The sequence below is a fragment of the Erinaceus europaeus genome, chromosome 1, assembly GCF_950295315.1.
Source record: "Erinaceus europaeus chromosome 1, mEriEur2.1, whole genome shotgun sequence".
Lineage (NCBI taxonomy): Eukaryota > Metazoa > Chordata > Mammalia > Eulipotyphla > Erinaceidae > Erinaceus > Erinaceus europaeus.
Window position 1 is genome coordinate 114,494,981 of NC_080162.1, and position 19,023 is coordinate 114,514,003.

The 19,023-nt window shown below is 42.7% G+C and overlaps 1 protein-coding gene and 1 pseudogene across 1 annotated transcript in view; one reads left to right on the plus strand and one right to left on the minus strand.

Annotated features, from left to right (window-relative positions):
• The window catches only part of SH2D4B (SH2 domain containing 4B), a 92,322-nt gene that overhangs the window by 65,980 nt on the left and 7,319 nt on the right, over positions 1-19,023 (minus strand). The gene's annotated exons all lie outside the window — the stretch shown is intronic.
• Positions 13,205-15,231, plus strand: LOC103114882 (zinc finger protein Pegasus-like; annotated as a pseudogene).

Below are 19,023 nucleotides of genomic sequence, written 5' to 3' on the forward strand. Positions count from 1 at the left end.
CTCGCAGTGAGTCAATAAATGTAGCAAGCAAGCAGAAACTAAAAAGCCACCATAGAGTACCTAGTGAAATAGTTTCTCCTTAGACTTTGATATCCTCCTCACCTACCTACTATTGCAAGTCCCTTAATCACTCCAAATATAATTGTCATACAAAAATAAGGACTACAAAAGCTGAATAAAGGCAAGAGACTGGCACACTTTAATAATGACTCTTTAGTCCCTATCAAGCCATCCCATTACCTGGAGCCCTTGTCAGGGAGTCCTGGGATTCCCACAGAAATGGTGGGCCTAGACCTCTAGTGGATCTGTCACACCATTGTCACTGGTCATCTCCATCAAGAACAACATAATGGACCCTTTGTGGGCCCCTATACAACCTTGCCCTTGTGGATAAACAAGGGTAGGGAATGTTCCATTCTCCAAAGGGAAGTTGAATAATATACTCTATCACCTGAGGATGATGGGTCCTGAAATTAGTGCAGCCTGGAATGTTCCTAGTTGTGACCACAAAGTGCCAGCTCAGACCTACAGGGATGCAGAGGTTACATAGGCTCCTGTGCTGACTATGGACCTCAGATCAAATTTATGGGGTTTACAGTTAACAATATTTAAATAATTTTCCCATATTTGATAGCTTCCCTAATTCAGCTTTCTAGTCCTTTTTTTCCAACTATAACACCATCTCCCCAGACAGTAACTTAGTTCACCTGCAAGTTAGATGTCAAGCTCAGGCAAAAACTAGTCAGGTCATGGGCCCCTTGGAATATACCTAAAATAGATCTACTAGTTTTTTCCAAAACAGAGACCCCAAATCTTCATCTGCAATGTTCTTGTCTTTAGGTTCATGATTAGTCAATAATTTGTTCTCCCTTCTATCTTAACTTTTTTTCAGCCACCAGGTTCCAGATGCTATCATGATGCCAACCTGACTTCCCTGGGCAGGACACCTCCCCAGTCCTGGAGCCCCACCTCCCCAGATACCTACGCTACTGGGGAAAGAGAGAGACAGGCTGGAAGTATGGATCAACCTGTCAATGCCCATGTTTAGCAGGGAAGCAATTACAGAAACCAGAACTTCCACCTTCTGCACCCTATGATGATCCTGGGTCCATACTCTCAGAGACATAATAATAGGAAAGCTTGCAAGGGAGTGGATTGGATACAGAGTTCTGGTGGTGAGAATTATATGGAATTGTACCCCTCTTATCCTGTGGTCTTGTCAATACTTCCATTTTATAAATAAATAAATACTCTGGTGGTGGAAATTGTGTGGAATTGTACCCCTCTTGTCCAATAGACTTATTTATCATAATTAAGCCAATAAAAATTTAAAATAAAAAACAATGAGAATTATAATAATACAGTCAACATATTTAACTAAAGAACATTTAAACATATTATTTTTAAACACTGAGAATAAAAGAACAAAAATAAAAATAAACACTTAGAATATCCTTTTTCCTGATTGACAGGCTAGCGTGAGGGTGCCTCTTCCCAGGTGCGTACTCTCTGGGTTGGAGAGAACATGACCTGAGCCAGCCTGGGCTGCTACTCACTCAGTGACATGAGAGAGATGACTCAGGAACAAAGCTGGTGGTGGCGAGGCAATTCAATTCTTTATTTATCAGAGAGCCAAGGCTTTTAAGAGTCAGACCCGGAAGTGGCAAGTCGGAAATGGAAATGGTTTGACATGGTTTGGAAAGGGGCAGAGAAAGGCAAAAGGGGCCTGGGAAAGGTAGGAACTTCCTTAGCAACTGTTGTGAGGGTTTTAACTGGTGGGATTAATAATACCCTGCAGGCAGGGAGGGTCTTGAGGGTAGAAAGAAGATAGATCAAAGGAATGGAATGGGTAGGGATCTTTCAGGCAAAACAATGATTATGTAGATAATAAGGGAGCAGGCCATAGTATCAGGAATGCAGGTGCTTTGTGAGGCAGGGAGTCTGCTAAGATGAGGCAAACCTTGGGGGGGTCTTGTGTCCCTCCTCACTCAATCTCTCAGTGGAAAGAGACTGACAGGATGGACTAGCCCCTCAGGTCAAACCCTGCCAAGCTCAACTACATCCTCACAATTTCCCTATACCTGATGACCATATTAGTAGGAAAAAAATGTATAGGCCCAATTCTCTAATAACACACAAAATAGATATCTCCTAACAAAGTCCCAAAACCTAGTCCCAAAACCTAGAGATAGACCAGGTCCCATGAGATAGGGCATATGTTCACATGTATCCATAAATTAGGGCAAAATATATACCTGAAAGCAAAGTGCACAATAGTCTGCAGTGAGTCAGTATAGGAAGCAAATAAAAAAAGAGAGACCATAAAGTTCCTAATGAAATAATGTTTACTTAGACATAGATACCCTCCTCACCTACTTCTTATTATACTTCCTAACTCACTCCAAAGATAACCTTATCAAAGCAAGGACTACAAAAGATTAATATGGGCAAGAGACTGTCATACTTTAACAATGACTCTTTAGTCACTATCAGGCCACCCCATCAGCTGGGGCCCTATTCGGGGAGTCCTGAGATTCCCAAACAGACATGATGGGCCTAGACCATGAATAGATCCCTCTCTCCATTGTTACTGGTCATCCATATCAGGAACAACACAATAGACCCCTTTGTGGGCCCCCTTAGAGCCTTTCCCTCAACGTGGATCAACAATGGTAGAGAATGTTCCATCCTCCAAAGGAAAGCTGGACAACATACTCTATCTTCCACCTGAGGAAGATGGGTCCTGAAATTGGGGCAGCTTGGAATGTTCCTGCTCCTGACCACAGAATGTGAGCTCAGATCTACAGGGATGCAGAAGTCACATAGGCTCCTAAGCTGAATATGGGCCCCAGATCAGATCAAATTGATGGAGTTTACAGCCAACAATGTTTATACACCTTTCCCATATTTGGGAGCTACTCTCTTCCCTGATTCAGCTTTCTAGCCCTTTTTTCCAACCATGACATCATCTCCCCAGATAATAACTTGGATCCACCTGCATATCAGATGTCAGGCTCAGTAAAAAAGAAAAAAGGAAAAAAAATAGTATAGTCATGGGCTCTTTGGAATATAACTAAAATGGGACTACTAACTATCTACAAAACAGAGACCCCCTAACTCTTCATCTGAACTACTACAGCCTTTAGGTTCATGATTAGTCAACAATTTGTTTGGCTCTATATGTTAACTCTTTTTTCAGCCACCTGGTTCCAGATGCTAACATGATGCCAACCAGTCTTCTCTGGGCAGACGACCCCACCAATATGTCCTGGAGCCCTGCTTCCCCAAAGCCCCACCCCACTAGGGAACGAGAGAGACAGGCTGGGAGTATGGATCAACCTACGAATGCCCATGTTCAGCAAGGAAGCAATTACAGAAGCCAGACCTTCCACCTTCTGCACTCCATAATGACCCTGGATCCATACTCCCAGAGGGATAAAGAATAGGAAAGCTATCAGGTGAGGGGAGGGGATACGGAATTCTGTTGGTAGGAATTGTATGGAGTTGTACCCCTCTTACCCTATGGTTTTTGTCAGTGTTTTTTTTTAATAAATAAAAATTTTTTAAAAAATAGATGTCAATAGAAAATAAATAGCCCAGAAGCCACATGGAGGAAAAAATTTCAGAAATCAAGGAGACTCTGTTATCAGAAGTTGCTGATGGATATGTAGGGAAAAGACAGAGAACTGATCCCAGCATCTAACAATAGAGGTTACTGGTGATCTTGAACAGGATGGTTTCATAAGTTTGTGACAAGAAGTACTTAGAAATTTTTACAGATAGGTTGTGGCACACCTGGGTGGGTGCACATGTCACAATGTGCAAGGACATAGGTTCGAGCCCCTAGTCCTCACCTGCAGGAGGAAAGCTTTGTGGATGGGGATAAAGCAGGGCTTTAGGTGTCTCTCTATATCTCTCCCTCTGAATCACCCTCTTCCCTCTCGATTTCTGGCTGTCTCAACCCAATAAATAAAGATATTTTTAAAAGAATTTTTTAGAGGAAGAAACAAAAGCTCATCACAATGAATTTGGGGAGTGGGAGGATTACACTGCAAGAAATAAATAGAATCATCTCTCAGAAACTGTGTGGATCAGTTTGAACACACAATCTCTATATACCAAAAGAGAAAAACTCCATAAAGACAAGTCCTGTACAGAGTGGTGATTATAGTTAATAATAGCATATTGCATATTTGTAAGTTTCCAAAAGAATAACATTTAAAAGTTTCATCACAAGGAATAAAAAAAAATATTTGATAATGTAATGTGCTGGCAGATCGTAACTAGATTATCTGTAATCATCTTACAGTGTACACAAATAGAGAATCATTACACAGCATACCTGAAACTAATATAATGTCATACGTCAATTACACCTCATTAAAGAAAGGCAATTAAAACTGAGCCACCAATGGAGAGAAGATATTTAATATACATAATCGCCAAATAATTGCAACAATTAATAATAGCAATAATAGCAGTTCACATCTACAGAGGACTTCTCTGCTAATCATGGTTTAACACATTCTACATGCATTCGCTTATTATTGTCTAGAACAATCTTTCTCTGCCAGAGTCCTTGGAGAGAAATAAACTCTGTCAAATGTAATTTGAATGATAATTTTCTTTGTTGTTCCAAAGATGGTATATAATAATCCAAGTCTTGGTGAATTATAGAAGTTAACTCATTGCATGCAGTGCATATTTTCTAGCTGCGGTTACCAAATACTTGGCTTTTGGGACTCTCTACATTCTTCAAAAATATTAAGTATCTCAAAGAGTTTTTGTTTGTGGGATTTTTTTTTCCCAGAGTACTGCTTAACTCTGACTTATGGTGGTGTAAGGGATTGAATTTGGGACTTTGGAGCCTCATGCATGACAGTCTCTTTGCAAAGCCACTATGCTGTGTTATGAATATTTATCTTATTGAAAATTAAAATTGCAATGTTTATGATTACAGGAGTGGATAGCATAATGGTTATGCAAAGAGACTCTCATGTCTGAGGCTCCAAAGTCCCAGGTTCAATCCCCAGCACCACCATAAGCCAGAGCTGAACAGTGCTCGAAAGAAAGAAAGAAAGAAAGAAAGAAAGAAAGAAAGAAAGAAAGAAAGAAAGAAAGGAAGGAAGGAAGGAAGGAAGGAAGGAAGGAAGGAAGGAAGGAAGGAAGGAAGGAAAGAGTGTTTGTGACTGAGTAAATAGTTCAGACTTGTATGCCTAAGGTTTCCAACTAGATCCTTGGCACTGCATGTGCCAAGGATCTGATTATTCTCTATCTCTCTATCTGTCTGTCTCCCACATGATTCCTAGATATCCTGTGCACAGCTGGTGTTTATGACATAAGTGCAGAATCAATCATAAGCTGTGTGAGTTAATTTTATATGCTGGTATAACTAAACTAGGGTGCCATATTGGTAGTCAAATATTCATCTATAAGTTGCTATAAAGACATTTTGTAGGCTTGATTAATATCCACAACCAGTAAATTTTATGTGAAGCAGATCATATGACTTAATCAAAAACAGAGGGAGTTGGGTGGTAGTGCAGCAGGTTAAGTGCATGTGGTGCAAAGCACAAGGACCTGCATAAGGATCCCGGTTCGAGCCCCCACCTCCCCACCTGCAGGGGAGTCACTTCACAGGCAGTGAAGCAGGTCTGCAGGTGTCTATCTTTCTCTCCCCCTCTCTGTCTTCCCCTCCTCTATCCATTTCTCTCTGTCCTAACAATGATGACATCAATAACAACAACAATAACAACAACAAAGGCAACAAGAGGGAAAATAAATAAATAAATATATTGTTTTAAAAGCATCAAAAACAGAGATTTCCCAACCACCATCACCATCACCACCGCCACCAACACCAAAGATAAAATTCTGACTGGAGAATGAATATAGAGGTCCCAACCTGCATTTCTAGCCTGCTGATCTTTCCTATAGTTTTGTAACTGGCAGTCTCCACACACACCTGAACTAATTCCTTAAGATAAGGTCTGAAACATATGTATCGATGGATGGATGGATGGATGGATGGATGGATGGATGGATGGATGGATGGACGGACGGTAAAATAATGCCTTCCAGTAAATCTACAGGAATGTACCTGTCCCAATAGCTCATGTGTTTTCTCTTTCTTTAATATTTAATAATGATTTAATATTGATTAACAAGTTTCTAAGATAACACAGGTGCCATTCCATACAGTTCCCAACACCAGAGTTCTGTGTCCCATTCCCTCCTATGGAAGCTTCCCTACTCTTTATCCCTCTGGCACTACGGACCAAAATTCTTTATGGGGTGCAGAAGGTGGGAATTATGGCTTCTCCACTGTACATGAACATTGGCAGGTGGATCCATATCCCCCGCTGATTTCTATCTTTCCCTAGTGGGGTAGGGCTCTGAGGAGGTGGGGTTCCAGGACATATTGGTGAGGTCGTCTAACCAGGGAATTCAGGATGGCATCATGGTAGCATCTGCAACTTGGTAGTTGAAAAGTGGTAAAATATAAAGCAGGACAAATGTTTTAATAGATAGTAACCAAAAGGTAGGAATAGAGAAGATGAAATTAGGGGTCTCAATAAAAGATGGTTCTAAGAGGTCAATCAGTAGTTGGGTTTTGCACATGAGAAAAGCCCCCAGTTCAGTACCTGGTATTACATTGAAAAAAGAAAAAAAATAGATACAAAATTTGAATACCAAATCTACTGCCAAGTGGTAATCCCTAAATTCTACTAATTTTTACATGAGAAAAGCCTAGAAAGCAGTAATGCTAGCTGCTGGGGGAGGGGGAGGGGACTAGCTATCTGCAAACTGTTATTTCAGCCCAACTGCTCAGAGCTGGAGCTGAAATCCAGGACTGGGGTTACTAGAGTGAGTAATAACCAGCTGGTAGTCTTGCTCAGAAACTGCCCCTGCTGACCTCCAGGTAGGGAGGGGTGGTAATCTGGCAGCTGAGCCTGCCTTCCCTAAGGCAGGAGAAATCAAACCTAGCAGTGTAGCCCAGCATCCTCCTGCCAGCAACCCTACACAGGATTTGATGCTTCCTCCCTCCATCCACAGTAGACAAGGTCCTTGGGCTTATAGCTAGGGCAGGAAGGGGTGCACCCTAATGGGCCCAAGGATGGTGAACTCTATTAAGCTCACATGTTACCATGCACAAGGACCCAGGTTCAAGCCTCTGGTCCTTACCTACAGGGATGAGACTTCAGAGTGGCGGAGCAATGTCTCTCTCCCTCTCTACCTCCCTCTGTACCTCCCTCTCCCCTCTCAATTTTTCTCTATTCTATCAAATGAAAGAAAAGACAGTGAGCCCCAGCATTAACCCTGGTGGCAAAAAAAAGAAGAAGAAAAATAGGAGGAGGAGGAGGAGGGAGGGAAGGGGAAGGGGAAGGGGAACGGGAAGGGGAATTTTTAAAAGCCTAAGTAGTGGACTCTATGTCCCAACCACAAATCCCAGAAGCCTGTGTCAAGAACAACTAAGTAACTCAAGCACCACCCACCTTCATCTGTGGGAATCATGAAGTGCTATAAAGATAAATTGGCCAAAGGTGATGAGGCAAAAATGCAAAGTCTGTTTGTTTGTTTGTTTGTTTGTTTTTCCAGCTCTGGCTTACAGTGGGGTGGGGCTGGGAGCAAGACTTCTAGCTTTAGACAGGAGAGTCTGTTTGCATAACCTTTATGCTATCCACACCCACTGAGTTACAAAGTCTTTAAATATCTCCATCTCCTGATGTGCTACACTCCCAGAACCTGGGGGATGGGGGAATAGGTAATGGATTGCCTCTCCCAAGTCCTTTAAGCATGTGTGAGATCAGAAATATATGGAACAGGAATTGGGAAGCAAAAGTAGAGGTCTTTGACTCATCTTGCCCCTGTTATTAAACTATTAAACATAAGAAATATTTGACAACTGGACTTCTCACTCTTGTCAGATCTATATCCCTCTCCCTTTACTAAATTAGTCTTGTTTTCATGGGGTCAGGTGATGGCACCTCTTGTTGAGTGTACATATGACAATGCTCAAGGACCTGGGTTCTTCACAAATGGAGGAACAGGGCTGCAGCTGTCTCTCTGTCTCTCTCCCTATCTTTCTCCCCCTTCCCTCTTGTTTATAGCTGTCTCTACCCAAAAAAGAAAGATAATAAAAATTTTTAACTTTATTTTTTTAATTTAAAACCAAATAAATCCTGTTCTCCTAGTGTTCAGTAAAGTGTGTTTACCAACAGCTGTGTGCGCCCACTTTGCAGAATAGGAAGCAGGGGTTAGTGTTGGTATTATTATTTATTGTCTGAGTTTCCCAGTAGCAGAAACAGTGAGCAGTCTGCTATAGGACTGGCCATGTCACTTGTTCTTCAGTGGAGCTAAGGGCAGTAAGAGACGTGTCACTTTGCCCTCAGAGGGAAAACAATGTTGAAACCAGCATGAGTGGAGCTGGTGGTCCAAGTGATTAGTGTGACAATTTTTAACACATTTTATCTATTTATTTATTATTGGATAGAGACAGAAAAATTGAGAAGGGAAGGGGAGAGAGAGACAGAGAGACACCTGAAGCCCTGCTTCACCACTCATGAAACATTCCCCCCTGCAGGTGAGGGCCAGAGGCTCGAACCCAGGTCCTAGTGCACTGTGGTGTGTGTGCTCAACCAGGTGTGCCACCATCCGGCTCCTATGATAATTTTTCTATGAAAGTCCTACCATAGCCATAAATAATCTTGAAAGATTAAATAAGCAATGTGACTAAAACCAGTCTAAAATTCCTGATTATACTAACAAAATCATGATAAAGAATAGTTTTAATGTATTTTTTATTTAAATTGCCCCCAGGGTTGTCACTGGGGTTAGGTTCCAGAATCAATCACTCCCAAAGGCCATTTTTTTTCTTTTTGTTTTTTCTTTTTTTCCTTCTATTTTATTTGACAGGACAGACAGAAATTGAGAAAGGAGAAGGAGACTGAGAGGGAGAGAGAAAGACAGATACCAGCAGACTTGCTTCACCACACATGAGTCCTTCTGCATAGTGATAGGAAATGTCCATATTTTAGCTCGTGGATATGCTTATAATATGTGCTTATAATCTGACTGTGATGTATCTATAAGTAGGCCTCAACACAGGACAGAAAGACTGAAAATATAATAAAGGGTTAAGAAGGTGTAGAAAGTCTGAGATAGTGCAGGTGGTTAGTGCAGGCTGGCCTGCACTGGGTGAGCAAATGACAGCAAGTAGAGACAATGAAAGTCAGACTGAACCTTTACTGAGAAGGCAGCTGCTATACCCCTGACTAGTTTCTGTCCTCCTAAAAGGTACCCCCCCCCCAGTAGAGTATTATATGCTGAGGCTAAACTTTGCCAGACACAGCTATGCAGGAAAGATAATAGTAACTAAGGCAACCAGACCTGAGCAGTGGGTCCAAGTCCCACCCCTTAACCTTGCAGCCTCTGCTTCTTTGATGATGCTTTTGTGCTCTCAAGCCTGTACCCCTATATAAGTCTATACTGTGCCTTTGTTCAGGGCCAGAGTTATCAGAAAGATCTGAGCTTCTGGCCTGCGTGTAAATAAAAGGCTCCTTTCATCCTCCACCCACGTCGGCTTCAGTCATCTTGATTATTAATAAACTTCCTTAACAATAGTACTACATGTGCTTAACCAGGTGTGCCAACTAGCCCTAGGTAAAAATTATTTTTTAAAATACACTTATATTTTTCATCAGCAGCAGATAATGGCTTGCTAGTAAAAGCAGAAAACATGAACTTCAACATATCTTTAAAAATAAGCACTAAGGGAGTCAGGCAGTAGTGCAGCAGGTTAAGTGCAGGTGGCGCAAAGTGCAAGGACAAGTTAGGATCCTGGTTCAAGCCCCTGGCTCCCCACCTGCAGGGGAGTCACTTCACAGGTGATGAAGCTGGTCTGCAGGTGTCTCTCTGTCTCTCTTCCTCTCTATCTCCCTCTTCTCTCTCAATTTCTCTCTGTCTCTATCCAATAAAAAATAAAAAAATAAATAAAATTTTAAAAAATAAGCTTTAAATTTTGGTCCATACTCCCAGAGGAATAAAGAACAAGTTTCCAATGGAGGGGATGGGCCATGAAATTCTGGTGTTGGGAACTGTGTGGAATTGTGCTCCTGCTATCTTACAATCTTGTCAATCACTATTAGATCAGTAATAAAAAAATAAATAAAAATAAGCTTTAAGAGAGCCCATGCAATTTGTTACACACTTTACAATCCCTTTACATCCTAAAGCAAAGTAGTATCCACAGGTTGGTGCCCAGAGCAAATACACACTGAGGTACAAAAGCAGTAGAAGTCAAACTAAAATTGAAGTCACAGTCCTAAAATAAGTAATGAAATGACTTCTGAGAGTACAGGTCAAAGAATACTACTGGTCATATATTTTAGATTGGATTTCAACTTCTACAACAAATCCCAAAATACCAGGATATCCTGGTTTTTTTTTTTTTACTTTGACTGAGATGTGTAAGGTTTGGAGGAGGATCACTCTGCACAAAACATAGCTCTTCACTAAATAAAGAACTCCTGTAATGGAGGTGGGGGAGAGGTGGTGGCAAACCCGGTTAAGTGCACAAATTACCAAGTGCAAGGACCTGGGTTCCAGCCCCTGCTCCCCACCTGCAGGGGGAAAGATTCATGAGTGGTGAAGCAGGGCTGCTGTTGTATCTGTCTGTCATCTATCTATCTATCTCTCCTTCCCTCTCAATTTCTCTCTGTCCTATCAAATAGGAAAAAAGAAAGAGAGAAGAAAGGAAAGGAAAAGAAAAGAAAAGGAAAGGGAAGGGAAGGGAAGGGAAGGGAAGGGAAGGGAAGGAAAGGAAAGGAAAGGAAAGGAAAGGAAAGGAAAGGAAAGGAAAGGAAAGGAAAGGAAAGGAAAGGAAAGGAAAGGAAAGGAAAGGAAAGGAAAGGAAAGGAAAGGAAAGATGGCCACCAAGAGCAGTGGATTTGTAGTACCTGAACCAAGCCCCAGTGATAATGCTGGAAGAAAAAAATACAAAACACCTGGACCTCAGTCAAAGCCCCTTTGACAGGCCAGGCACACAAGGGCCTGAGCAACAGCTCACCAGCATCCCACCCACAACTGTGTCCATAGGCCTCGTTCCACATGGTTCCATGGAAGCAGTGCAGAGATCACCAGGGTCTCCCAGCAATTTCAGGCCAATAGAGGAGACAGACCATAATAAGCAGACCGAATGAGAAGGTAGGAGAGGAAGAGGAAGAAAGGAAAGTGGGAGGAAGGGAAGATAAGGGAGGGGAGAGGAGGGGAAGGGAGAGGAAGGGCAAGGCGAGGGCGAGGGTGAGGGCAAGGCGAGGCGAGGCAGGAAGTGGAAGACCTGAGAAGAAAGAACTGAAGGAGGAAGGGGAGGAGAAAGAGGTGACCAAAAAGTACAGGCAAAAGGGATGGAGGCAGCCAGGGGTTGAAGGAGAAGGGGAGGATAAGTAACAGCCTAGGTGTTTATGTTGTTTTTTTTCCCTTCCAGTGTTATCACTGGGGTTGGGTGCAGGCACTACAAATTCACTGCTCCTGGTGGCCATTTTTTCTTTTCTTTCCTTCTTTCTTTCTTCCTTTCTTTTTCTATTTGATAAGACAGAGAGAAATTGATATTGATAGATAGATAGGTGATAGATGATAGAAAGATAGATGATAGATTAGATAGATAGACAGACAGACAGACAGATAGATAGATAGATAGATGTGCCCCTTTGAGCAATGAACTAAATGTTCTGGACTAGACAGAGGTGGTAGCTACACAACATTTCAAATATACTAAGTAGGGGTAGATAGCATAATGGTTATGCAAAGAGACTCTCATACCTAAGGCTCCATAGTCCTAGGTTCAATTCCCTACACCACCATAAGCCAGAGCACCCCCCCAAAATAAATGAATAAATCAAATTAAATTAAATATATTAACTTTCACTGAACCACATGCTTTAAACAATGATTAAAATGATCAAGTTTTCCCTGTATTCCCTAGGCCACCAATTTTTAAAGATACTTTCAGATGTGCTGAGTGCACTGAAAGAGATGAGGTAGGGTAGCCTAACAGAGAGATGGTCTGGCGCTCACTGAGTGTGGGCATCAGTGAGAAACTCAGCATGAGCTTAGGAGCTACTCTCTGACCTAGCTTTCTAGTCCTATTCTCAACTCTGACACCATCTTCCCAGACAATATTTTTAGTCCATCTGCATGTCAGCTATCAGGGTCAGGCAAAAATTACTAAAGTCAGGGGGCCCTGGGAACACCTAAAATAAGACTTCCTAGCTTCTCTCCACCCTTAGATCCCTGTACTCATCTTTTCTATTCCTACTTTTGTGGCTCCTGATTATTGCTTAATTTTATTATTTTGTCCTGATTTATATCTTACTGCCTTTCAGCCACCAAGTTGCAGATGCTACCATGATAGCATCCTGACTTCCCTGGGCAGATGACCTTGCCAATGTATCCTGGACCCTTGCATCTCCAGAGCTCTGGTCCACTAGGGAAAGATAGAAACAGGCTGGGGGTATGGGTCCACCTGCCAACACCCATGTCCAGTGGAAAAGCAATTACAAAAGCCAGACCTTCCACCTTCTACACCCCAAAAAGAATTTTGGTCCATACTGCCAAATGAGGAGAAACATTAGGGGAAGATGACCAGAGGGCTCTGAGCTCCAATTCCATCAGGACCAGGGAGAGAAGAAGAAGAAGAAAAAAAAGGACAGACATTTGGAAGTAGTAGTAGTAGTAGTAGTAGTGTGTGTGTGTGTGTGTGTGTGTGTGTGTGTGTGTGTGACTTATAAAGGAAGGGAATTGATTTCTGTATCTTTTCTTCTTCTGATTTGGTTTTTATACACAATTGAATACTACTCAGCTACCTAAAATGATTTTGCATCTTCTTTTGCATCCTCTTGAATGAAACTTGAGGACATCATGTTGAGTGAGATAAGCCATAAAGAGAAGAACAAATGCCAAATGATCTCACTTACTAGCAGGATTTAGAGAGCACAGAGTAAAGCTTGGACTGGACATGGTATATTGCACAAAAGCAAAGGACTCTGGGGAGAGTGAGGGAGAAAGGAGAAGAAGAAAACTTTGGGGCTCTGGTACATAATTAAATTGTATGCATATGTCATTGACTGCACTGTAAAGCATTAACTCCCTCAATAAAAAAGAGAAAGAAAAAATGAGAAGGCAAGACCACAGAAAAAATGGACAAATAAATCAAAATATATAGAAATAGTTGTATAAATCTAGTCAGTTCATATCTGTGACCTTGGTAGAACCACTGCAGTTCCCAGTGGAGGGAATGGGGACACAAAACTGGTGGCAAGACACAACAAACACGGCAGTGGCGGAGGCTGCGGCTGCAGCAGCAGCAGAGGAGTTGAAGCAGGCGGCGGAAATCACCAGGTGTGGCTGTCAGGCAGCGGTATAACAAACTGTACACTTAGTTAAAAAAAAAAAAAAAAAGCAAAGATGGGTGAAAAGAAACCAGAGCCTTTGGACTTTGTGAAAGACTTCCAGGAGTACCTGACACAGCAGACACACCACGTGAACATGATTTCTGGATCGGTCAGTGGGGACAAAGAAGCAGAGGCTCTTCAGGGAGCTGGAACAGATAGTGATCAAAATGGACTTGATCACCCATCTGTTGAAGTTTCCCTGGATGAAAACTCAGGAATATTAGTAGACGGGAGTTGTTTTCGACGGGCTGGCTTCACGGGTGGGTAACAGATGACCAGGGACTCATGGTTGAGCTGTACTCAGTATCTCTTTATTCATGCAGGACGCAGCGCAATCTATACCAAGCTAAGCTAAACTAACAACTACAAACTATCTTGTCCTTATAAATATACTAGCCCAGTAGGGTGGAAACAGGATGCGACGCAGAGAGGGTGGAGAGAAAAGTGACTGGTGAAAATCAGGGTATGACAAGGAGAGGGGGCAGAGCAGGCAAGAATTCTACCACTGAACCACCAATGCCCTGGAGGGAGGGTGGTGCTTGTTAACAGAGGTTATGTAAATAGAATACAGTGGTTATGTAAATAGAATGCAGTGTTAAGCAGGGGGGATTTAAACCAAATGAAACAGAAGGGGTTTTTAGAAGCATACCAACAGACGGGTTTGAAAGGACTTTTGATGGGAAGCTCAAATGTCGGTACTGCAACTATGCCAGCAAAGGAACAGCTCGACTTATTGAACATATTAGAATCCACACAGGTGAGAAACCTCATAGATGTCACTTATGTCCATTTGCATCTGCATATGAGCGCCATCTGGAAGCCCATATGTGCTCCCATACAGGAGAAAAAACATACAAATGTCAACTGTGTTCTTTCCACTGCAGCGACCGGTGTAACCTCTCCCATCATCGAAGGCACAAGCATAAAATGGTACCTATTAAAAGTACCAGGTCTTCCTGGGGCAGCAGAAAAAATGTGGGGGGTTTTACAGAAGAAACCCATTAATCTGAACTACAGCAGAAGAGCCCTGATCAACTTGAGTCCACCCTCCATGGTGGTTCAGAAACCAGACTACCTTAACGACTTCACCCACGAAATCCCAAACATCCAGACCGACCCCTATGAGATTATGGCGAAGACCACGTCCACGGGGGGCCTGCCAAGGGACCCCCAAGAGCTCCTGGTCGACAACCCTTTGAATCAGCTCTCCACCCTGGCAGGACAGCTGTCTGCGCCCCCCCCCAACAACCAGAACCCCGCCTCCCCTGATGTAGTTCCCTGAGCCGACAAGAAGCCTTTCCTCATGCAACAGCCCACTGCCCAAGCAGTCTTATCTGCTGTGTCTGCAAGTATTCCTCAGAGCTCCTCTCCCACTAGCCCTGAGCCTCGGCTGGCTCACAGCCAGAGGAACTACAGTCCGGTAGCAGGCCCGAGCAGCAAGCTGAGCGCCCACAAGAGCACTCCGAGCCTAAGCAACAGTCAGTCCAGCACTCCAGCCCTGACGCTGCCAGTGCAGGACCCACAGCTGCTCCACCACTGCCAGCACTGTGACATGTACTTTGCCAACAACATCCTCTACACGATCCACATGGGGTGTCATGGCTACGAGAATCCTTTCCAGTGTAACATATGTGGGAGTAAGTTCAAGAACAAGTACGATTTTGCCTGTCACTTTGCAAGAGGACAGCATAACCAACACTGATCGGAAACAATTACGTTATGCTTTATTTGGGGGTTTTTTTGTATGTGTGTGTTTTGTGATTTTTGTTTTTTTATTTTCAGGGGGTGGGGAGGGTTCACCTCTAATAAGGTGTCTACTAATTTAAAGTCTATATATTTATAGAATATAAACTTGACAGTAGAAATAATTTTCTCATTTATCATTTTTAATCACCAGATCAGAAATATGGTCAGGACATTTATGTATCAGATCAGTTAGACCTAGGGATGTCTGATTTTTTTCCTCCCAGTCAGGACATTGGAGAACTGGAGTGCTGGTTTCAGCTTGCCACACTGACAGTCCATGAACACTTCAAGCCACTGATGCTGCAGCACTGTGCATCATAGCTGCGTGTTCCATTCAGATTTTAAAATAAATCATTTTATCTGTTCTGACTTCAGTTTCTAGTAGAGGGATTATTTTTTTAATTGCTCTTAATTGAACTACTTATTAACAACTCACATAGTTGCAAGTTGAGTCAATCATTTCATTCCTGCTGACAGCAGTGAAGTGATTTCAGTACAGTGGATCTTTTTTATTCCACAAGAGGAAATGTCAAACAGTTAATTCCTTAAAGTGAAGATGAGGGTCAATATATACAATTGCTATTCATTTAGTTTCTAGTCTCCAAAGTATCGGTTTTCCATTGGATTCGTCTGTTATACTTCCAGTTTATTTCTAAAAGGACAGGTACATCCCTCAGAATGTTAGAAATACCAGAGGATTATCTGTGACTATGCCTTCTCTTTTCCAGTTTACACCTTTCATTTAAATCCCTTAGTCTTGACATTAGTAATGCCAGGCGAAGCTGATATCCATACTGAACGCTTATTATTCCCCGATTCCTTTGCTAACCAAAGAGTTACAAAAGTCAGCCATCGAGATGCAGTCCTCAGCAAAACTTACCACATTTCCCTTTCATGCCCTCTGTCCATTTCTTGTCACTATTTCCAACAATAGGTGGAAAATAAAACCACATGGAGAAATGAAATGGTCAAGTAATATTTACAAAGATGAGACCCTATGCCCCAAATGGATACTAATCTTCTCTTCACAACTGGCCACTTAAAAGATTTTCTGTGAATTCAAGTTGTAATGCTTATTTGCAGTTTTTAATGTACAGTGACAAAAAATAACAAAAAACCTGGGATTGAATTTCCACCATAAAAAGAAAAAAAAAATTTTAAGTGTGATAGATTAAAATGCATTTAACATACTAGTTTACAGAAGTAAGGCTGGGTAAATAAATCTAGAGTAACTTTAAATAGAAAAAACTGGTGGCAGAAATGGTGTGGAATTATATCCCTGTTATCTCATAATTTTGGGTTTTTAGGATATTTTTATTTATTCATTATTGAATAGAGATAGGGAAAAATGAGAGGGGACAGGGAGATAGAGAAGGAGAGAGACAGAGAGATGCGTGCAGCCTTACTTCACTACTTGTGAAGCTTTCCCTCTGCAGGATGGGGCCAGGGTATTGAACCTAGGACCTTGTGCATTGTAACAAGTGCACTTAACCAGATGTACTACCACCGGGCCCCTTCTCATAATTTTGTGAATCAATTTTAAATCACCAATAGAAAAAAAAGAGGTAAAAAAAATCCCAGCATGGACATGAGAAGGAAGCTATCCCATCAGGATCTAGAAGAAAAAATTTTACAAAAGGGCAGGCAGATGGAAAGAAATAAGCTAGGAGAGTGAGGCCCAAAGCCAGAGAAACACATTCAGGTTTTCTTTGAGTCCAGAGCAAGCGACTGAGGCAGGCTGATGCACGAAGTAATTAGGATATTTGAAGGCTCAGCCTGCTGTGAGTAGAAGGGCTTTGGGGCTAAGTGGAAGCAGGGAACAGGGAAAATTGTAGAAGGCCAGTTCAAGGCTCCAGTCAGGGCCTTTGTTCAAGGCCAGGACTGCCATGCTTAGAAAAGAGACACATTGGGAGTCAGGTGGTAGCACAGCAGGTTAAGTGCAGGTGGCGCAAAGCACAAGGACTGGCGTAAGGATCCCAGTTCGAGCCCCCAGCTGCCTACCTGTGGGGGGGGGGGTGGTCACTTCACAGGCGGTGAAGCAGGTCTGCAGGTGTCTTTCTCTTCCCCCTCTGCCTTCCTCTCCTCTCTCCATTTCTCTCTGTCCTATACAACAACAACAATGATAATTACAACAATAAAACAAGGGCAACAAAAGGGAATAAATAAACAAATATTAAAAAAAAAAGAAAGAAAGAAAAAATAAAAGAGACACATTGAGGCTAGGAGAGCCCAGGCCTACAGGGAGGTTGCCATGGTTATAGAGATTACCTAGGAAACCAAGAGAAGGCAGATGTCCAGTGAAAAGGACTATGTCATTTCATCTTTCTCAGGCCCACCAGGGACACCAAGCCCGGGGCAGATATGCAACAGGAACGGGCAAAGGAGTCATCTCCCTTGGGTGCTAGGTCAGGGTGCCCCTGTGAGTTGCACAGATAGAGCTGACAGAGAAAGATGGGTCTAGAAGGTGGGGGTTGTGGGGGGTGGAGACTGTGGGGGCTGGAGCTCTGTACAGACTGGGATCCGGCAGATGAGGGAACTGCTGATGCAAGCATGAAGGGAGTCCAACACAGAGCTGACCTGCAGAGGTGAGGGAGGGGAGAGAAACACAGAGGAAAGGCCTCCCTGAGTATGCAAGCTTGATTCATAGTGTCAACTGTGCAAGGGGGTGGGAGGGAGATGTCTAGTTCCCAGGCAAAGGAAGTCAGGAGGGATAAGGCAGTGGTCACAGAGACCTGGCCATCAAGGAAGAACCGACAGGTCCAGATAGGGAACCTTCTGGATCACAGCAGCTGTGTGAAGACATGTGACCCAGGGGTCATGGATCCCAGCTCAACCCCCTCCCTGAAACTGGGATAACCAAACCACAGGCTGATGAAGATCAAAACTCCTGATATGCAGTGTGGGCTCTTACAGTGAAGAAAGAGAGGAATGACGGCAAAGGCAATATAAAGGCTTGAGGAGACTTGGGGCATGAGGTTATATGGCTTCCCATAGTCTTAACACAATGATACAAACTTCCACTATGTCATCGAGCAGGTATTAAGAGAGTCAGCAGATAGACTAAAAATACTGTCTGGGAAAATGGTCAGGCTCAGGCAAAAAACTAGTAAAGTCATGGGCCCCTTGGAACATACCTAAAATAGACTTCCTAGCTTCTTCCCACACAACATCCCTAATTTCATCTGCTCTATTCCTACCTTTGGGTTCCTGTTTATTAAACAATTTGTCCTGGTTTATATCTTACTGCCTTTTAGCCACCAAGTTGCAGATGCTACCATCTCTTATTCTCTATCACCCCCTTCCCTCTTAATTTGTGACTATCAAATATAATTAAAATATATTTTTTAAAAAGAATTTTAAAAAGAGAAAGAAATTGAGAGGGGAAAAGAAGATAGAGAGGGAGAGAGACAGAGACACACATGCAGCCCTGCTTCACCACTCATGAAGCTTTCCCTCTGCAGGTGAGGACCAGGGACTTGAACCTAGGTCTTTGCACACTGTAACATATATGCTTAATCAAGCGAGTCACTACCTGGCCTGCAAAGTCAGCACTTATAATGTGATCAAATGAAGGGATTCATGTATGATTCCATGCACAAATTAATAGATGGATTAAAAGTCCCAAGTTCAGAAGAGAAGGAACAGAAAAAGAATAGTCAATGAACCCAAGGTCAAAGTCATGGGCAGGCATGCACCTCCACTCCACATCTTAGCACAGGCGATGGACTATGTCACTTGCATGAGGCCCTGACTTCCTCCAGTGTTTTCTCCAGTGTCCTCCCAGACAGTTCCAAAACGCAAACATGGAGTCAAAATCTGAGCTCTC